Here is a 23,499-nt window from a genome sequence, read left to right on the forward strand (position 1 = left end):
GAAGGAGGAGGAAGTGACAAAAGTGTTGCTTTAAATTGCTATTGATTCAGTAGTTTCAACTTTTTTTTTTTTTTTTTCTCAACTGAGAGGTTAAGAGTCCGAGAGGTGCTTGGTGAGATTCAGAAGAAAGAACCGTCACGCAAACTTAATTCAAAGTGATGTGTGTTGCAACCTGCCATCCTTCTACAATTGTGCTCTTTATGGAAATTCAGAAAGTAGAGTATTCTGGTGATTCTTCTGAAATTGTAAGGCAACTGTCAAGTCTTCAAATCAAACACTTGTGGTTTTCAGCTAAACCTTTAACACGCTGAAGCCCTTATATGCTTTTTGTTTTGTTTTTTTTTTGGTTTTTTTACATCACATCATATTTCTTGATGATGTCCAGAAAAGGAAACAACAATGTGGGTCAGCACAGTAGCAGCAATGAGAGTAATTAGGTTAGAATAAATGTTTGCACCTATTGATCTGCAAGTGCTGTATCATGTACAGTTTTTTGGCAGATATTGTTACAAATGTAAGCTCAAGTTCACTTCCTGTTATGTAAGTTATGAAGGCTTTTCGTTCTAATAGCAAGTGATTCTCTGCACTATACAGAATATATCAAATGACCTGCAATACATTATGAACTCCGATCAATATAGATGACCGATAGTATTCAACATAAGAAGATCTGTAAAGCTATAAAATAGCATATATAGACAGAGGGGAATGTACTGAACAGCACTTTGGAGTGGAAGAAGATATCATCTCTGAGATCTATTTAAGAAAACAATCTGTCTTATTTCTTTTTCTTCACATTCATTTATTTACTTCTTAAATTGTCTATTGAGTTTTTATAGCAATACTGGCATAAATAAAAGTTTGTTATTTCCTGTGGGTATCATGAACACTTTATACCAAAACCAGGGTTTAGAACATATGATTGAAATATTCAGATTATCAAGAATTAGATTATAAAAAATGAACATATAAAATTAAGCATCAAATCAACGGAAATTCTGAAATTTGGAAAGAATTTGGGAACTTTAATTAAATTGATTTAAATGAGTAATCAGTCTGAACTGAACAGAAGACCGGATAAATAAATCGAAGGTAATTTTCAGAATTATAAAAAATGTATGCTGGAAATTGATATTGATTATACTTTAAGCTTGGCCTGGATCTTAAAACACTAAATTGTGATCTCTGATTCCATTGGGCTCGGTGTTACTCATCTGCAATCAGATGGGTCAGGTGTTGGTCCAGTTTGTGTGGAGGTATGTGGTGGTGGAGGTCGATCTTTCCCTGATGGGGTCGAGCAGCTGAAAGCTCATGGATCACCCCAGCCTGGAGTCTTTGACTGGTTGTATTGCACCAAGATACCTTTGTGTCTTCTGGCAAGTGGGAAGGAAAACTTTAATTTTAACTTGATTACTAACTGAAATTGATAAACAAAAATCAAGAACAGATTGTGTCTAGAAGTTTATAATTGTCGTCCGGCTTGAACAAACAAATCAGAACAAACTTAAATCAAAAGAAAAAAAGAATACGTCAAAACAAAACAAAAAACTAAGATTGAAGTCTAAAAATGTGACTTCAGGCGAAGACTTGACAAACTACGGAAGCGTAGCGCTGTCATCCTCATAAAAAAAAAAAGTTTGGACCTTATTACATTATAACGTGATAGTTTTATTGTAACAACGTGAAAACACTTGAACGCTGGAGGGATTATATCTCTCCGCTGGCCCGGGAGCACCTTGGGACCCCCTGCAGAGTTGGCGAATGTGTCTGGGGAGCTTCCCTGCTTAGGGTGCTGCCCCTGCAATCAGACCTCCGGATAAGTGGTAGAAGAGGGATGGATCGATGGCACTTGGATGCACAGATGATGTTTGCAGTCATAGCGATTCTCGTGCCGCTCAAGTTTCAATTGGAAATTATGCCATGTCATGAGGATTGGACTCATTTTTCGTTCTGTACAGACCCATGCCTTTTAAAACTGTCCTTAAACTACACATATTTATTACAATGGATCGAAAGTGTTCCAAAGCACCATGATTTCACAATGTTTCAACCCAAGTATGAAGAAAAACTCTATCAAGTTCTGTATGAGCCATTTGTGATCTCCTATCCACCCCGCACACAATTTCCTCATCTAAAGTCGAAAATGACCAAGTTCACGTTTTCAGATACATGATATGTTTCACGTCTTTACAATAAACTTATCACGTTATAACGTGATATGTTTCACATTTTTACAATAAACTTATCACATTATAACGTGATACGTTTCACGTTTTTACAATAAAACTATCACGTTATAACGTCACAAGGCCCAAACTTTTTTTTTTATGAGGATGACAGCTCTACGCTTCCGTAACAAACACAAAAAAAGATTAAAAAATTTAAAAAAAAAAAACCTCTAAAATCATCTGCTCAGAGTACAGTATTCAAAGAGACCCACTTGTAACCCAGCTCCACAATCAGAGGCTGTTTTCAGTTGTGTGAAGCTGGAGGGGAGGTAGAGGTCTGTTATAGAATTGGACATTTAAGGCAAAATCCATCTTCCTGAAAGATCAGCAGATACCTTGCATGAATAGAATATTAACCCTGCTCAAAGTCCCTTTTTAGTTTCACTTAAATTTTACTCGCAGTGCCACACATCTGTCATCCCTTTTTAGTAACGTCAAGAAAGAAAGTCTGAAATAGCTGGTGTCATAATCTGCACATTATAACTTTCAGCTCATTTCTCCCTTTCATGCCTTTTCCTTTAGTTTTCCTTTACATTTCCTCTGCCCAGCCTTCACTGTCCTTTACTTACATCACATCAATAACATCTGAAGAATCACAAATGGTTCAGAGTCATGTCTGCGGAAGGATTCCATCACCTTGATTGGATTCCATCAACTTGGGCTGATTTGCACATCCTAAATTCGGCAAGCTCAATGCATTATGCAACACTGGCAATGCACCCTGCATAAATCCAGGAGCTGGGTACATATTAGAGACTGTAACATTTCCCGGATTCCTTTTTGAGGCTGTTTGCTTCAGAACAGATGTAACATTCTGTTCCTGTAAAGATTCAAACTGAAAGCACAACATTAAAGCAAATATTATCAGAAACTTTCTCAGTACCTGGGTTTCTGTGGTTTCCCCCAAAGCCATCAGTGCTTTCATGAGTGAGCATGCCAGATTTAGCATTACATCACACAGTGGACTGGGTATGTAGTCACTGCCCATTCGCTGACCCTAACTTTTAGCTTTCTCAGTTCATTTAAGTGGAAGACAACATGGCGTTAGGCTTCTCACTGGAGAATACTGATCAGGATGTACTCCCATGTTAAGATAGTCAGTCAAATAAGTTGTGCTAACCCTCACCTGTGTCCCAAAGTGAATCACTTGGAAAACTGTTTTAGCTTGTGAACAAGAAGTATGTGATATGGGATGTGATAACCAGTGACTGGAAAAGTAAAAGTGGATGTAGTACTTAGAGGTTAAACATTTATTTCTGGCATTCAACATGAGTAAAAGAATGGTGGTTGTAATGGTTATTTGATCTCTTTACCTTGGATAATTTCACAAAGCATATTACATTTATCAATATTCTAGGAGCTTCACACTCAAAAGAATGTGCCTGGCACTTCAAACCTAAGTCAGTAAGCCCATTAATAAATCAAAGCTTTGGCTCAAATAGTGTAAAAATCCAAATTAAATGCTACATAATGAGTAATGATTTAAATCGAAGGAAAGTAGTAGGGTTCTGCAGATAAACCAGCTTCGCTTTGACTGTCTACAGCATCTATAAGCATTGATCTGATTGCAGCTAGTGTTGATGATTAAAACCTAACATGGGCAAGTTCTGTTGACATGAATCTTCAGTTTCCCTCACCTCAGATCAAATCCCTTTGTCATTTATGGAAGTTCTTGGGTAATAATGATTGCTTTATTGCCAATCTAGAGGCCATTATTTGGCTGCAGTCTGATTCTCTAAATTCCATGAGTGAGCAGACATATTGTATTGCCAACAGTGCAACATTTTTAATTGTTTTAACTTAAGCTAGTCAATGGTTTCAGTAGATCCACTTAGTTATTTACTTTCTGACTGATTGTATTTACCTTAAATTACTAATTTTACTGTAATTAATTATATTTGATATGTTTGTGTTAGGGCTGCACGGTGGAGCAGTGGTTAGCACTGTGGCCTCACAGCAAGAAGGTCACTGGTTCAATCCTTGGCTGGTTTGGTCAGTGGCCTTTCTGTGTGGAGTTTGCATGTTCTCCCCGTGTATGCGTGGGTTCTCTCCGGGTACTCCGGCTTCCTCCCACCATCCAAAGACATGCATGATAGGTTAATTGGTCACTCTAAATTGCCCCTAGGAGTGAGTGTGAGCGTGAGTGTGGTTGTTCGTCTCTGTGTGTGGCCCTGCGATGGACTGGCGAGCTGTCCAGGGTGTACCCTGCCTGTCGCCCAAAGCCAGCTGGGATAGGCTCCAGCTTCCCTGCGACCCTAAATTGGAATAAGCGGTTTGGAAAATGAATGAATGAATGAATGTTTGTGTTACTTGATTAATCAACATGGGCTTTATATCGTGAATGGCATTGTAATTCGACAGTTTGGTTTGATAATTTTATTTAAGTCTGTGCTGTACCAAGAAGACATGCTTGGTTTGAAGACACTGTTGAGAACAAAAAGAAAAAGAAAAAAGAAACCAAAATGTAAACTATGTGATGTTTTTAAGACTGACATTCCATCTTCACATCAGAAAACAACTTAAATACTCACACTGAATATTTATCTCCGTCAACATAACTGAGCTTGAATTTTAAACTTGTGAATCACTTATTTGTATATTTATGGATCCTTGTCTAGAAAATATGGCACCGCTGCTCTAAGAAATATTTTCAGGCTATGCTAAGCACCACTCTGGCAGAAGTTTGATATTAATTCAGACCTTACAGCTTGACAAGTCCAGATGGGGCCCACGTGTATGTGTGACACTGGTATTTACATGATGGAGCGCTTACAGTAATAATGATTACATATAGTCACATAATAATAGTAATAATTCAATAGACTTTTTTTTTTTACCCTAATTTGGCATCCCACCCCTTTGCATTTTTACTGGTCTTGCTGTGGCTGTGCAGGAGTGTTTATGCATTGCATCTTTTTATAATTAGCTTCACTGGTTACTCTTGTGTAGGTTCTGGATCCTGGATTCCTGGTGTACTTTACAGGTAGATTACTACATTTCTGTTTCTCTTTGTCCCTTCAGCTTTACTTAATTGCTTTATCGCCAATCCGGGCCCATGCTTTGGCTTTAGTATGCTGTTCCATGTTCTTGGTGTGACAATCAGCTAATCTTAAATGTTTAACAATGCTTCCTATTTTATATTTAATACCAGAAGTTATAAGTCTTTGCAGTTGTGCTCCACTATGGTATATTGCCTTGCCTTCACTATAATGAGCTGAGACATTGAATTGTGATAAAGTGTAAACCTTTCCCAGTCTCAAAGTCTGAATTGTTGCAGACATGGATGAAAACACCGTGCACGAGAAGATAAAATTAAGGGTTAGTCCAGTATTTCTGTTTTAACTGTGAACAGACATAGTAGCACACTATTCCTAATGTGTTTCTGTTTACCATTTCTGTGTGGCATGTCTACAGACAGGAGCTCTCATAAGTTGTTTTTCTGATTCACATATATATTTGGTTAGTGTATCATTTCCTATGAACATACAGACATCTTCTGTCAAAACCTCCCTTAATTTGCACTATAGCTTTTTCTGACTTAGTTTGGCTAAAGTTAGCGTAGCTGCTAGCTCATCAATCACTGTCAGTAAACATTCTTAGGGCAAACAGATGCCCACCTTTTCAACAAACTATCTACCTCTATTTCCGTGTATATCAAAACAACACTTTATGCATGTTTACCCCAAAATGTATATACTGAACAAAGCAGTAACTTTGTAGCTGTTGGGCTAATGTTGGTTCAGCCCGCTTACTCAAGCAGAGGCAGGAACATCTGGGGGCACATTTTGGCATCTACAGAAATAGCCAGAAAAAAAAAGAAATTACCTAGTGAAATACAGCTTGGACAATATAATTCAATTGGAAAGTACTATAATAGTGCACATGACTAAAACATTGTACTCAAGTAAAAGTGAATAAAACTTACAAAACTGTACTCCAGTAAAAGCGCAACATTGACTTTTTAAAATATTAAGTATTAAAAGTGAGAAGTACAGTCTGACTGTACAATATGATTAGGTGGGCTGACTAAATGTGTACTTTTTTGGGCTGTACCATTTCAGTTAACACTGATATCTTGGACGCTACTGGTAACACAGGCAAACTAATAAGTTATTGATGTTGTTGTGTTGACCATGTGGCATAGATTACACTTGGACGAATTAATCTGTGAATTAGAATTATTATAATTAATTTATTTTTGCCATCATCAAAGTAAGAAGGAAGACCTGAATCTGTGCAGGTATTTCATCACTGGTTAGAGCTGTTGATGCTGACACTGCCACCTGGGGTGCACATTGCTTTTGTTAAGTCTAGCATTAGTACCTTTGAAGAATTGAGTGGACTGATTCCACTCTTTTTCATCACATAAATACTGGGGGAAAAAGGACTTATATGTTTGTACATTATACCACCTTTTATCTTTTTTTTTCTTTTTCTTTTTTTTTTACCAAAGCAAGTAAAGTAACATCATATAATATTTTATTTAAATTATTTTTTATTCTTCCTGATATGCCTCCCACCAAAAAAAAAAAAAAAAAAGTTCCTCCAGCAAACAGATTTTTCAAGTTGCAGGTGTTGTCGTGGGGAGGGTGCTGAGGTGTGGACCCAAATGCAGAGTAGAGGCAGGGGTGCAGAATCAGTGAGGTATTTTACTTTCATGCGCAGGCACACAGGAGACAAGAACCACAGGGTAAACTAACACAATGAACCTGCACAGGGGAACAGAAAACTAAGCATATAAATACACTGAACAAAACGAGATACGGGTGACGTAAATGAACCAACAAGAACAGGTGAAACTAATTAAGAACAAGGCTGACCAGGAAACAAGACACAATGGAACTTAACAGTAAAACTACAAAATAAGACCGAAACTAAGACACAAAAGTCCAAACGAAAATGCACATCAAGACAGGTGTTGCATAGCAACATGTCCTATGCAAATCATAATGAATTTCTGTTACAATAGGTGAATTGACTACTTTGGGAAATGCTGTGAAGGGTTCAAATCAGAAGTGTGTAGCAACATCCAATTTTAAGTAATATCAGATAACTCATTTGATTCAACATAATTTTCTAAGGTCGCAGTTTTTCAAGACCTGCTTCAAGATGCACCAACCTTTAGGATGATATGAAGAATAGTAGCTTTCCAAAGATTTGATCTTTAGAAAGAACATGGTCACATCATCCTGAGACCCACTGCAGGACACTTTACATGGGAGACAACTCTGCTTTGTACTAGTGGAGGACTTGGGGTCCTCAATATGTTCCAGGGGTCATAGGTAGAAAATTGTGTCTTCATTCCCTGAGCATACATGGTCTTGGCCTACTTGATGCCCACAGTCAGATGTTCCCTGGCCACTCAGAACTGTTGCATCTCCAAACCTAAATGCAGCATCTTTGGAATTCAGTGGAGATCTGACATCGCCAGAGTTTTTGATTTGGTAGATGATTCTTGGTAGTAGTGATATCTGCAATCAGATGTTGGTGAGCAAAATTTATACACACTGCTCCAGATCCATCTCCCCCTCCCATGTAGCAGCCTCCCTGAAAACATGCCAGTCTGTGCACAGGAAGCCATCCTACAGGGCAGGAATGGTTTTGCAAGGCAACGCAGTGATGGTCATCTGCTCTGTCTTGTAAATACTGCTCTTGATACATCAAATCTGTTTGCATACACATGGTTTGGACATTAATTCCCTGTTTCAGGAAAGTGGCATACTGGTAAAACCAAAATAGTGTCTCTGTCATGGTTAAAATCTCCTCCAACTTAATGTTTGTTTTGGAGTTGGCTGATATTTCTGTTTCCTCTGGAAGCACATTGCTGCTGCTTACATCTGGTGACATATAAATGTCTATGGCAAACAGTTAAGACCTAAACTCTGCTTGTACATGCAGAGTCCACCTCGGTGAGTTTTCCCCAGAGGTTTGGTTTAGTATCCTCGGAAGAGTTGCAGGCCTTCAATCTGAAAAGCGGAGTTTGAGACTCCACCATATTTCTATCAAACAGCGAAGAGCACAGCTCCTCATCTCACAGTACGCTCCACGCATATGAACATGTAAGCCTATTTTCTTATAGAGGGCATGGACATTTGCCAAGAAGAGTGTGCAAATCGGTGGCATGCTAACTTTTATATTGCTCTGTGCTTATCCACTTGCCTTTCTTCTGCCTCTGTGCACAGTGCTTTTTTGTTTTACGCCTAGTCCTGTGTTCTGCTGCACCAGTCTGTGATCATAAGAAGTTGGAATCTGCTTAGTGGAATCCCCTCTGGCTAAGGGGAGCCACGTATGCAGGAGATGTGAGCGACCCTGAGACAAACACCAGCACACCTTTCACCACACGCAGGGAGGAGCGCACTGCAAAGAGGTTCTTCAAGTCAGGAATATTATGAAAGTCAGCTGCAGAGGGAGGCGACGAGCCGGGGTCCGAAAGGAAGTTGATCAACCAGGCCGTGGCTGGGTCTTGTGCCTGAAGAGCAATTAAGTCAGAGTCAGAGAAGGCAGGAGTAACAGACAGGGACTCAGCCGAGTCCGGGGTCTGTTTAGCGGTGGAGGTTTGTGATCTTGTGATCACAGAAACCATTGGGTGGGAGGGCGGGTCTACGGCGGGACGTGGCAGCCATGCAGGGTCAAACGACCATGCCGTGCCATGGACAGCTCCTTGTTTAGCCAAGGCATCTGTCTGGTCATTCAGCTCTTTATCCTGCCCTGGGATGCGTGAGTGGCCTCTGACTTTCTTCCAATACACCTGCATGTTGTGGGAGACTATCAGCTGATCACAAGCAAGGAACAGGTCTCTGTGTTTGACAGGTTTATTGCTGGAAGTCTGGAAACCATTTTGTTTCCAGAGAGCAAGATGGCAGGAGAAACTGAGACGTGCAGAATTAGAGTCGGTACAAATCACAATGTCTGTCACGCCTTTGGAAACTGCGAGCTGCAAAGTGATTAAAATGGCTGCAATTTCAGCGTACTGTGAGGACTGAGAGCCCAGGTTAAAGCTTTGAGGTTCAAAGGGGTCATCGTTCAGCCAAACAACACCAGCCCCAGCCCGGACCTGGGTTTCATGGTGGAATGAGCACCCATCCACATAAGCTGTCACCATTCCTTTGCATACATTGGAATCAAAGTACTGGTGGTGTGAGTCTGTCATCGGCTGGGGAGTCCCATCTATCAGTGGTGTGTGAGCAGGGGGTTTCTCGGTACAGTTTTGGCATGCAGCCAGATCTGACCCTAGAGGGCTTCTCTTGTTTTGGGCGTAACACACGTCCAGGTCAAAACTCTGTAAAGCCATCAGCCAAGATGCAATGCGTGCATTTGTGACGGTACCATCTCTGATTCGCTGACTGTTCAGGAACACAATCGGTTGGTGATGTGTTTCCAAGATGACCTTAAAGAGGGTCCGGAAAGAGAGGTCTGATTCCATATCTGGGTAGTTCTGGGGCCCAAAATATGCTTGTCTTAGCCTAAAATAGTATTCTTGTGGAGATTCTGACCTACCCTGTTTGATCAACATGGCTGCGCCCAGTCCTGTTTGAGGCAGGTCGCTGGAAAGTTCTTGCTCGAGCGCCTGACAGAGTAAGTCATAATTAGCCATGACTGTGTCTGGCTGTCTGTCTAAGAACCGGCTCACTTCCCTGTTGGCTGACAGTCTGATCAGATAGATTTTGTCATTAATGGAAGCATGGGGAAATCGTTGCAAGTGAAAATCCAAGTCTCGTAGAAACCCTCTCACATCGGAATTATACGGGGGTTGTGGATTGAATTTGTTGATGTTTTTGGCGATTTTAGCTAATTCTGTGTAGGAAGGACCCAAAGGGTCGGCCATGGGTGAGTGTCTGGGTAAGGCATTTCGTCTGATCCCATCAGACATTCTGCCTTCGCTTCTGAATGAATTCTTTGGACTTAATCTATCAGGGATGACAGGTGGATTCTTAGGGTCATGACCAGAGGGTTGGCCTTTCCACCTGTCAGAATCCTCCAACTTTGCTATTCGCTCTGCGTCTATTTCTGCCTTGACGCTGTTTAGCTGGCGTGCTAAGGTATCGGATTGCTCCTGAGCACTTCCGCACCTCACCCTGGCTTCACTTAGCTGTTCTTCCAAAACTCGAGTCCTAGTTTGCTCTGACTCGAGTTGCTCTTCGCAAGCAGCTAAGTCTGTACTTAGCTCTTCAATTTTCTGTGTGGCTTGGAGGATGGTGAGTTTTTCTTCATCCTGAGCCCTGAGTTGGGTTTCTAAGTCCTGATTGTCACCTTTCAAAGTAGCCAGTTCCGCAGTCAATTGCTGGATTTGGACTTTGTTCTGCTGGCCTACTGTTTCAGACAAGTCTAATTTCTGCTGAAGGGTGGATTTATCCTCCTTCAACTGTGAAATTTTCTGCTTTTGAGCAGAGAGTTTCACGGAAGCTTGAGTGACCAGGTTTTGGGCATGTTTGAATTGGCCAAAGATGACAGCTGAAAAATTTGCAAGAGTTTTAGTCAGCATCTTGTCTTTTGGCACTTTCTTCTCAACTTCCTCAATCAATCCATTCAAGATTGTTTGAAGGTTAGCTGGGTCTGTATCTAGGATTGCTGTCAAGTATCCTGGCACAACTTCCTCCGTTAGCGTTAACAAGGCTCTCTCCTCTGCTTCTGAGGATTCGCTTTGGCCTGCTAAGCTACCTGTCAAACTCATGTTGGTAGATCTACTGATATCTAAGTTTAACCTATTAGTGTTACAATCTTCGCAGTGGTTTACAAACTGAGAGGTATGCCACAGTAATAAGGTACAACTATGCTGATCTCAGTTATCTAAGCAAAAGAAATAAACTCACAAAATTTACTTGATACACAAGCCACAAGGTTAAATAGTTATCAGACAAGCTTATTGCTGCAATTATTTGAGAAGCAAATTTACATATTCTTAATGTGGGCTTACTAATAGTAAACAACTAATTATAAACTTCCAACAAGGGGTTAAATGCACTTGTGTTTTCTTAAACACTATGTATGATTGAAAATTCCATAACAAAATTAAGCTAGAAAAAATGCAAAACAGTTTGAAAAAGGCAGTTCCTCTTTTTACTTTTGACTCCACTCAGTTCCACTTATGACTATTTTACCACCCATGTGATAAGAAAACATAAGCAAACCACAGGAGTTAAATGGATTAATCTGTTTAAATGCTTATCTGTACAATCATTCACCATTTGCTAGTATAGTTGAGGATAAACATTGAACACAGAGCTTAGCAGCTCTTGCTAAAAACACAAGCTACAGCAGCGTAGCCGCTATTGCTAAAAACACAAGTTACAACAGCTTAGCAGCTATTGCTAAAAACACAAGCCACAACAGCTTTCCCACGGTACATACAATTCACTTCCGGGTTCACGGTATTTACAAGGTTCCCACGGCGGGGTTCAGTCAAGTTTTAAGTCTCACTGCCAACAGGTCGCCAGTCGCGTCACTGTTTCTCCAGATTGACCACAAGTTGCAACATACAAGCACACCACGCGATGGCGCGGTCTTTACACAATGTACAAAGGGTTCGGCAGTTACCACGAGTCGCCACACTATGGTGGCAATGTACCACGAAACCAATTGGGGTTTTCCCAAAGAGGAGGTGACGGTGTGTCACCGATGACACGCTTAGTACCGCCCACAGGTGTCCCCCAAGTTACAGAAGTGGTCAGTCTGTCAATGGCAGCCGAAGTAGCTTCACTTCGCTCCCACAAACAACAGATTTCACGGACTTCTTGTCCCACAATTCACAAACCAACAGCACAGCTCAAATGGCGTTTCAACTCGGCTCGGACCGTACGGTCTGCCGCTTTTCACAGATATCTCCCGCTATACGGGACAACACAGCGCACCTGCGGGTTTTACCGGCAGGTAACAGGAATTTCCTGTCCTGTTTGCGCTTTAATCAAACAGCGAGATAAACTCCGTCTGGAGTTTTCTCCCCCCCTTCTGTGGGGAAATATCAGCACTTTATGCTACAATCACATCCGTTTGCAGGATTACGCTGCAACGGGAATTAACAAATCTCCTACCGGCTCCTTGCTTACGGAGACCGGTTCTATCGCAGTGGGGATTAGCTACTTCCCCCGATAGAATAGGAGTGGAGTTACAGAAAGCAACCGCCTGGAACACGCAGGACAGCCGGTTCTGAACCCAGCAGAATGACCCTGGATGGATTCCGCACCCAATTCACTCTGCTCAGGCCTGGATACGCGTCTTGGCGCGTTTGCATGCAAATGTCTGCAGTTTGGCAGACTAACAGTTACAAATCACATCCGGTGCTTATTCGTAAAGACACCAGTTCACCAACAATTAAAGCACAACATTTACCAAGTGTATAAAAATTCCCAGAGAGAGATCATTCACAGAACACGCTTCTGCGTTTTCCCAAGCGGCTCGAAAAACAGATGGAACAGTATCATGCAGTTAAGCGCAGCGCGCTTCCCAATAATTCCGTAATTTCTGAATGCAATTTCTGATTCATTAACGGATTCTTGGCCTCACACGGGGCACCATTATGTAGTAAAACTATGCCTCTATCAATTACTACTTATTAAATTTTAATTACCTCGGAGCACCACTCATCACTTTTACTTAACTTAAGATTCAGGAGGATGAGAAAAACCTGAAATATACTTAATTCAATAAACACAGTCTCACTTAAAGTAGTAAATTCTCAGAACGAATGAACCAGAAATTGTACATTCAGAAATTATGACAAGAACGGATGAATTGATTATACATATTTATTACAATGATGGTAAACATACAGCAGTGAAAATGAGCAATGATGGAGAGGTTATTGGTGAGATGGTCAAGTGAATTTGTTTACAGGGATTTTCATTTATGATAGTAATAATGAGAGGTAAAAATGAATTGAATGAAATGGGGCAGAAAGGAACTGGTTGGAATTGAAGCAATTAAATCGGTATCGTTATTTCACTTAAATCTTTGTTAAAATTATACTTAGTGTTTGGATGAGAATTCAAATTTATACTTTGGTTAAATTTGATGTACTGTTGAACACCACAAGTGATATCAAAGCGCTATGAAGATCCTACTTTTTCCCGCTGGGTCAGTTGATGGAGCCGGCGGGCCGGGTGGTTCTGTCCTGGACTGCAAGTCTCCGGGAAATGGACCTTCTGGCGTCGGGAGAAGTAGGTCTGGAGCTGCTCTGATGAACGGGTTGGGATCTCTGTCCAGCAGAATCCCAGAGCCAAGGGCGGTGTTTCTCGTACTCAAATTATTCCAAAGGTTGTGTTCCACGCGTACTGTCTGAGGGTAGGCAGTACTTGTACAGACGCAAAAATTAGTGGAACTGCGGTTCTGGTGAATTACTGATCTCAAAAAGGAAAAATAAAAATGTTCGCTGGGTAAACTTAAACAAGGCTTGTTTCGCCTTCAACACAAATATTACTTTTCTGTTCGAACTTATCTCGTTAAGATCTTACGCGCACAAAAGAAGAGAGATGGAGTAAACTTATGAGAACAAAGAAACAGCTGCGTACAGCGGAAAGTTGCGAGAGGGCAACGAACTTAAGTCAAAGTACAAGAATCACGGCGATCGAGAGTCAAGGGCCGAGACAGAAGAACAAGCTAGGACAAACAAAAAGAAGAGAAGAAGAAGTGCTAAGTCCAGAGCGCGGGTCCATTTAACTGGACCCTTCCTCCTAGGTCCTGACCAATCGCAAACCACTAATCGTCAGAAGGCTGGTCAGTCTTACCCAATCAGGTCAGCTTTGATTGTTAACCAAGAGGGTAGGAGTGATTCAGGTCTTATTTCACTGCGGGCCCTGGTTCCTTTCTCCCATTTCATTAACATGATCATGATAATCAAATTATTAACTTTGTTTCTTAGCTTTAAGCATGGCAATCAACATTCTGGGGACTCATGCAGATGTTTTGTTTGCTTGAAAAGGGAACATTTACCAATAGTAATACTTTTACACATGAAACCCAATTGTTGTATATTTCACATATTTCTTATCAAGTGTGGATTAATCCATTGGCATGACTTGTCTTCCTCAGCCGATGAATCCTGAAAGAGTGTTACATTCTTATCCATTCCTATTATTTGCTTAACAGGGGTTCCAAACTTGGAAAGATATATCCAACATTATGTAGTAAAGTGTTCATGATTGATTCTGATGTGTGATCAGTTCAAGGATTTAAATCACATATGAGAATGAATAAAAAGGGAAACTTCAGTCAAACCTATCAACAAAAATCATGTAGGCTACATTAAACCAGTTAGTGAAAGGAGATTTAAGACACAAAGAAGTGCATCTGGAGTTTCTTCCTGTGGGAAGAGGGGTGGATCTGTCACCCAGAATGTATATTCGGGGAGGATCAAAGCAGAGTTGCCGGGTCTCTCTCCTGGCGCCGTTGAGTCTTATCTGGAGGTGTAAAGGTGTCATTTTGACAAGAGCCAGTTGCTTAGTTCGATGTGACATTCCGTATCTATTGACCTAAGGGACTGTAAATTGTGTTAGAGGTTTTGTTCAGACCATCTGGTTTGGGGTCTGCAGGAGGTCCTGAAAGAGAAATCTGGAGGTAAATGTGAATTGTGTGTTTATCTGGGGGGAAAAAGAAAAGAAAACTAATACACCCGAAGCCGTCCTCCTCTTTCGGGTCACAAAAGGTCATTTTCTCCAGTCCTCTAGGATGACACCCCCTGGCTGCAAGAGGAGATCAAGAGCCCATAATTTACTCCTGCCAAGGAGAAAAAGAAAAGGAAAATAAAAGTTGTTTTATTCCTCCTGGAAGAGCCTTGGAGGCTACATGTGGTTTTAAGTTGTGATGAGGCAGATATGCCCAAGCCATCCCTGATGTCCATGCTTGTATTTTAGGTGAGCAATTAACCTCAAAATCTGCAAAAAAATAAAATCAAATCAAGCAAGTTACAATTTAATTTTACTATTATAGAAAATTAATAACTACATATAACAAAAAAAAGCTTGAACTGTGATGTTTTTACATCCAAAAATAACAAAAAGTTATCATAATAGTTCTTTCTTAGAGCCCTCCTTTTAACGTGATTAAATGTGGAGAGGGGAACAAAACAATAAATTAATTAAATAAAACAGGAATTCCATTAAGTCTGGAGCTTGTGTTTATTACATAACAGAACCCTTGAAAAAATCTTAAGCTGCAAAATACTGAAGTGTGCCAGTGTCCCAACCTAACAGCATAAAGAAAAGCACAATGCATAGGAACTCTGCTATACCTGCTTTTTCACCTTAGCCCTGTATATTCGATAAGGTTTATGGGTATCAAACTGTGTTCAGTTACATAAAGATGATGTTGTTAGATAATGAATACATACACTGATGGAAAACACTTCATACATAATTCAGAACTTGGTTACAAGATTAATGTCAAATGCAGGGTTTGAAAGTATTTCTTTTTTACCTAATTAGGTGTCTTACTTACATCTGGTAGTGGTATGGAAACATTATTATTAATCCATCAACATGACTTATTTCAGTAAAATTATGAGGAAGCACTGCACAGATTAGCATTTTGACAGCATATTTGATTTATATTTCATCTTTAGTGACGTTAAAGAATGAGAGAAAAAATTTGACAACTATGTTTTTAAATTCATTCAGATGGAACTATTTCTCTTATATTGTCACTCTATAGAGAAACATCATTCAAATTTAATAACAGAGCAAGTGATAACCTTTTGGCTTAATTCAGTGTCTGCAAGTAATGTCCCATTAGGTCTAACCTTGATGAACACGAGATATATTTACAAAATTTTGTACAAATAATTAAGGTGAAATAATCCTGCATCTTGTTCAGGCTTTATCTCCAAAGACCAAAATAACTACAACTTTGGTAACAAAAGTAAATTATCAAAATATTGATGTAGGACTTCAGGCTATTTATCGTTTAATCAAAAGAATAGTTGGGTTGCCACTAAATAGTTAAAGTAATGTTCAAATGTCATTTGTGAAGTCGACAAAATTTAATGTAAATATGTGTGTATTGACTGACCAACAAATTCCACGATGACCACAGTAACTTGTGTGACGACCTCACAAGTAGTTAGCTGTCGGGCCATTGATACTGGGGTCGGTCTCAGTCTGATCTGTGTCATTCCTATTTACAAAATGTCAGAAATTGCTCCCTTTGTTTTACATTTGTATCTTCCAACACAAAATCAAACTGGGAACAAGTTATCCTTGTACACATTTTAATGCCACAGCTTTCTTTAAAACCAGCTAGCAGCCTTGCTTACTATGTAAACTGGATCATGTAGCTCTAGCTTAGTCAGCACTTAGCAATTTGGAACTGGTGTTAACTGGTGTAGTGATACTAGTGGTCCATACATGTCTAAGAAGACATTTCTGTCCCTTCTGCTTGAGTGAGCTGTTAGTCCCTTGTGGTGTCAAGCCAGATTTCAGAACAGAGGAATGCCACCCTGGCTGCCCCTCTGGCTCCATCCCTGCTTCAAGTGGCAAATGCTTGAATGTCTGTGTGAGAGAAGTCATGTTAAAGGCACTACACAGTTATTTAACATCTCAATAAAAGACAAAACATTACACATTTTGGATTCTTACTGAGTGTAAAAGACAATGGGATTTTGGCAACTAACTTGACCTTCTCTTTTTCTGACCTTTTCAAGAAGATCTAGATTAAAATTGCCATATTCTAACATAATATAATGCAGACTTCTCCAAACCCTTCAACATGACTCCCTGGACACAAAATGTTTTTCTGTGTGCTTCAGGCATCCAAATGAATATTTAATAAGAATAAATAATGGAGGCAGTGATTGCTATTTAAAAAAAAATGGTACAACCAGCAATAACCCAGACAATGACAACTACCTATTATTGAGAATAAATAATAGTTGAGAATGATTGTTAGTTCATTAAGTTATTATAATCTACTGTTGCAGACAGAGCTGTTTAGACAACTGAATGTTGTTATGTGAACATTATTTACTTGCTGTAAGATGTTAATGAACTCAGACAAGGAAGCATCAGAACTATACTTGTATTTGTTCTACAATGGCTGGAGTAATTTAATTTTTTACTTGATATTCTTGCTTGATCTTTTTAGTTACTGTTCCAAACGATGGCAGCCACTGGTCTGCTTCGGTCTAAAGCGAGACAGCCTCTCCGCCCTCTATCTTTCTTAAAGGACAAAAGGGACTTTTTTGCTTCCAAGGGCTACAGCTTGCTCCCCTGCCAATCAAGAATCAGTGATTGAATTAGTGCCAGGTCTGCTAGCTACCGCTTCCGCTGAACGACAGGCAGATCCAAAGTTAAGATACGGCAACTGTGAAGTTCACCCTACTTCAGAACTCCTCACATGCATCTCTTTCTCACAAGCTCTCAAAGGCAGCTCAGAGGCGAGAGCTCTGCCCTGACAGACCCTGAATCGCTCAGCATGTGCAGAATGCAAATGAAGCAGATGCCCATCTCTTCCACCCCAAATGTCTAGGAAAAGGAAAATAACTAGATAGAAGCAACATTTAGGATGCAGTGGCGCAGTCCTTGGAGTTAAAATGTGTTTGGAAGACAAAACTGCACACAAAATGTAGCACCTTGCAGAAATTTGGTGATAAATCTTATAGAAAGAAACTGACAGTTAGCAGCACAACCTCTATTCAAGGATTTGTAACTATGGTGGTTGTGGTTTTAATATTTCTGTGCATCCCATGTCATGTTGCTATTTATTTAAGCAATTCTATATTGTTAATCTGTTTATCAAAATGCTAAACATACAAAACACTGTTTCCCCTCAATCCATTCCAAATACGTCATTCATGATTAAGTACTACAGTTAAGAGTGATGAAGATGTTATTTTGACAGAAGAGTCCTTTACAGAGGTAAAAACAATTTTGAATGTTTCTTTTGTCATTTGGTCCTAAAGTCCTTTAAATTCCAAAGAGAGTGCTTCAACTTAAAAGTTTTTCTTTTATAATGTGTACACAGCATTATTCCCAGAGCTCATCTGCTTCATTATGTTCCTTCCATGCAGCTCTGTTGTGTGCTTTATCTTTAAAAAAAAAAAAAAAAAAAAAAAAATTCTGCCATTATGTGAGATAGATTTAAAGGTTTGGATCCAACCTGAAAAAAATGAACTTTTTTCTACATTGGCTGCCATGATGACCAGGTTCTACTCATTTTTAACATCCAACATCATGACTTGATTTTGAGCTTGATTTACATTCTTATGTTTTCATGTTTTGATTCACTAGGAACATTTTCTCTCTTCTTTAGAAAAAATGAATAAATAAATAACATGTATATGGGTCAAGTGTAAAATGGTGTAGGTAATTAATATTATTTCTTGGGGATGAAAACTGTATTTTTTTGTTTGTTCTTGTTGTTTTTAAAAGTGTGAATTTTCTTATTTTAAGGGATTAGTTTAAACTTTATAGAAATTGCCCGACTGAAATAAATTTCCTTTAATGTGGCTAGAAGTCTGGCAAAGTAAATATTTTATCAGTTTCAGTAATAAAAAGCAATAGCAATTCCATCCATACATATCTCTAACATAAGCATCTATCCCATAACTGGGATTCTCTTCATTTGCCATTCAAGAAATGCCAGATGCCTTCAGCTGTGGGTAATGTGATACTCTCCAGAATCCCATTATCATTGGAGTTATTATCGACCTTGCTGTGAAATCACTACAAACACAGTCTTGGTGGTTTCAAGAGTTTTTCTCAGAGCCAAATGTTGAGGCTGAAACAAAAAGGATAAAGAGAGAAGAATGGATTTTCAAGGCATTATTAGAAGCTTTTTTAGAATTGCTGAAATCATCATATACTTGCATTCCAGGTTAGAATAAATGTATGCATGAAAAGAACACAAGAAAAGATTTTTTTTAATCGAAAAATATAAATATATTTATGTGAGACTACCTTTTGTGTCCATGTGTGAAAAATCTTCCAACCACTTGCCATTTTATATGAAGGGGGAGAGAAAACACAAGCGGGACAAACAAACAACACGAGTCTCCAGACAGACTGACAAGCTGTATTGAAGAAATCGGGGTTCCATTTTGTAATATCTTACAGCAGGATTTGGTGCAGAAGCATTATTCCCTTGATTTATATAATAGGGTATTGTAGTATTGTGACATGTTGGCATAAAGCATGACATTCAGAAAATTGTTGGAGCTTTTACTAGTTCTCCATTTGCTGCTTGAACCAGAGTATTCAAAGCCTTTTCATGTGACGCTTTGGAGGAATTAATCCGTTCAAAGGCATTTTATGACAGCACTGCTAACTAAGACATGTCCATTATACACTAAACCTCATCTGACCTTTCTCATTTGAATGTAAGGTGGCACTTTGAATGTTGATCTGAAAAAGTAAAACCTTTGGTGGTGCCATCTACTACAATCATTACATCATTACAGTGGCACTTATGATTATAGGGAACTTGCTCAAAAAGAAGCAAATAACCTGCTAAACTAATCTGTTCCTCTACCTGACACAAGAAATTAAACTCATTGAAAAGTTCATAGAGCTCTGCTGCTTTGTTATATGAGCAGATAATATTGCACATGGTTGGACTGCTGACCTGTGAATACACATTAAATACTTTATCTGAACCACTGAATCTTGCTCAAGATACAACACATACATTTTTACTTTAAACACAAGACTTTTGTGGAACAAATCCACATATTGCCACAAGAAACCTGCACACACGTTGTGTTTAACATGTCATTTGAGCACTTACTCTTTTCTTTTCTACTAGGTCCTTGCTCCTTTTAACTTGTAATGAATTGAAATAATCTGCTTGTACTATACATAAGTGATATGTTTATTTGCGTTGTCAAGGTAATACTAAAACCATCAACAAAAAACTGTTTCTGCAGGCTTAAGTTGCACTGTGTTCAAACGGTTGTATTGCTATATAGATACTTTTTATATGTGTGGTCTATCCAAGCTTTATCCTCCAACAATCAATTTTTTGGAGTGCTGGATGCACTTGAGTGATGGGAGTGCAAAAGCAGTGACACTCAGCCATCACGGAATGAGAGCATCAAATGATTGCCTCGGAGAAATCGTTGTATCTTCAAATGTCTTTGAGAATACCTCCCATCCCTGCTTGCTTTTCCTCTGCTCGCCACACTCCAACAGTTGAAGTTTCCTTTTGACTTATGTTATCAGTCTGTGGCTCATTGTGGTGCACAGTCTTGTGAAATGGCACTTTGGTCCTGCAGGATGCCCATTGTGCAATTTTCATTACCTTTCGTGAAGATCCAAGCTTTAGATTTGCCGCTACCAGAAAAATCTTAAGACCTAGGAGCACTACCTAAATTCAAGTATCTCTTAAAGTTGCAAAGCATGTGGCATGTGCTAATTTGACTCAGCTTTGCAACTAAGTACTGCAGCTGTTCAAAGGAGCCAAATTAACACATTACTAAGACTACAGTAAACATTATCCCTCTTGAGAACCTACAAACTGGGTTATTTCCCAACTGTTAAATGACAGAATGGAGGGGGTAAAATGTCTGGCAGACAATGAACCCATTCTCATTGTGAGAGTTCAAGGGGTTTAGCTTTTATTTATTTAATTTCATTTTTTGTCTCTGTCCCTCATTTCTGACATCCAGTGAACACGCCTGGGTGTCCTTCCTCAAAGGACAACACACAAAGGCTTCATTTCCCAGCAATAATGGTTTCTAAACTGCCTTCTGTCATGTCAGTGATAGTAATTAGCAATAACATAGACCAGCTACAGAAGGAACTGGAGTCCTTGAGATCACTGTGGAGGATGGCAAAGCCGAAGGACTCAAATTGGAACCTTATTAGTATTTCATTAACACGCCTTTTACCTTGTTCTCCAGCACTGCCTGGGTAATTAACGCTTTGTCGTTGTCTCTCACAGACCACATGAGGCTTTTTATGGAAGGCAATTCCTCAGTAGATTTGGTGTTGTACAACTGGAAATCGCTGCCGTTTCCAATTTCTCCATGTTAACAGTCTCTTCAAGCCCCACCCTTCTATTGTGACTCCCAGAAACAAAAGATGGACCGAATTTTTCACTTTTTTGCCAAAGCAGCTTTACATGTGGGGGAAAAGAGGGCAAACCACTTGCCACTGTTTTAATGTTATTGTTTTGCTCAGAGTGCAGTGTTGAATTGTACATTGCGAGTCAGAGAAGCACACTGTGTTTTATTGCCTTTGTTTTAATGGAGAAGACCCGAAAAGTCAACCACATCAGCAGGAAGCTATTTCTTACTGCATCTAATGTAAAACCTTTTACTAATTTCGAGGGGAAATATATCTGCAACCATGATCATAAAGTCAAGTCTTGGGGGTGCAATGCGGGTTCAATGAAATTTACTTCATTTAAATGCAAAAATTGTGCAAATATCTCGGGGCATTTTGAGGTGAATGAGGCTACATAAAGATCATAAGCAGTAGCGCCAAATGAGAGCAGAGTTCTCACAATCAGTTGTTTATCATGTGGATGTTTATTGAACGAGACCCAGTGCTGTTCATCCATGTAAACATGCTGGAGTTTATCACTGCTTCAACAATAAACATACAAAATAATTCTACTGATTAATTGTTATTGTTGTCATCCACAATTGCTTTCATTGAGTCAGCTGGAGCTGCATGCAAGGTGCTCGCCACCCATAAACCACAAAATAATTACTAAAGCTTATCTTACTGACCTTTAAAGGGAGTGTTCTGTGGTGTTCTGGAAAGCTTTGACTTCTGGGAAAACTCTTTGGAAATAGAACAGCCAATGATATATGACAAAAAAATGTTATCCAAGAAGAATGAATATTGAGAAACTAGCTTCTGCACCAATATTCCAAGAGTGGCAGAACCTCATGGGTCCATAATGGGAGCATGCAGCTCTAATCCAACATGTTGTTTGAACTTTTTTGCTGCCTTTTAAAGAACATTTAAGTAAACGTATGCATATGAAGATGTCATCTTTCACAGAATCCTCTCAACTTTCCACTTTATATAGCCTACTGGTTGCTGGCAGCTTCACTGGAGTGACTGTAATGTTAATGCATTTCTTATGATCATAGTATTTCATTAAGGATATTGCTGAATCACTGACATAAAAAGGTATTTAAATTTCAATTTGAGTTATTTTAATGGTTGAACTGTAAAACATGTTGTTATGGTGTATTTTTTCTCTGCACAAGCAGTGTTTTAGATAACATCTGTCAAGTTTTTTTTTTTTTTTTAATGGATGATGACTATTGGGGGTGATAATGGACAATTGTTCTATTCTGCTTTCCTTGGTGTAGGTAAGTGTTTCTGTTTTTTGTTGTTTTTTCTTCAGTGTAATTGGGCTTACCGTATGTATGTGTGTATGTGTGTGTGTGTGTGTGTGTGTGTGTGTATGTGTGTGTTCAGTATTGTGTTATCGTTGTCCGGTGTTGATCAGTAGTATCTTACCTTTAGGAAATGATGTACCTCTCCTGGTTCATAACAGTTTGACAGGCCAGAAAGAACAAGTTGGTCTTTTGTTGCCATGGATACCATTGTTCAATCCATGTACAGTCACAGCCTGTGTTTAAATCCTTAACAACCCTGCTGCACTGTTATGCTTCTGTTTTTCCTTTTAATCAAAACTGTGTAAATTCAATGTTTCAATGAGAAAGGAAGACCATGTGTGTGCCGTTGTATACTAACAATATACTAATAATTTATAGAGAGGCATTTGATAATATGCATTGATAAAACTGAAATAGGTAGTCTTGTCAATTTGCTCTGATATTCCAAGACACATACCTTCCTCTATCTCATTTTTATAGCACTCTGCTTTCTGAAGTGGGAAGACTGAATTCCTGAAGGATGAGGTTAGTGAGGAGCACATACTTTGAGAAAAGGATTGACTTACTTGTAGCTTAGATGAATGCTGTGCTGTGGGTTCAGTGGGATTCAGTCAAGTACAGATCAGAGAGGTCATTAGGATTCTATGGAGTTTTTATCTGGGAGGCTACAGCATGTTCTAGTGTGCTTTAGAGAGAAAAGTGGATGTTGGAGTTGTTCTCATGTTGTTATGTAAGCCAAGGTTGAGACCAGGCTTTCTAGGGATATATGGGTATACGGCTGTACCTTTTTTTTTTTTTTTTTTTTTTCTCACCTGCATCACTTTTTTTTTTCTTGTAGTTTTCTATACATTACTTTGTGATTACTCACACAAATACTTCTTTAAATGTAGGCTGCATGTGATGCTCTTGATCTCTACAAAAAGGGCACATTTGGTTTTACTCTACAGTTTGTCAGGTTTTTTATTAATCTTTTTTTTTCACACTATAGAA

Source organism: Telmatherina bonti, assembly GCF_933228915.1.
Source record: "Telmatherina bonti genome assembly, chromosome: 12".
Taxonomy (NCBI): Eukaryota; Metazoa; Chordata; class Actinopteri; order Atheriniformes; family Telmatherinidae; genus Telmatherina; species Telmatherina bonti.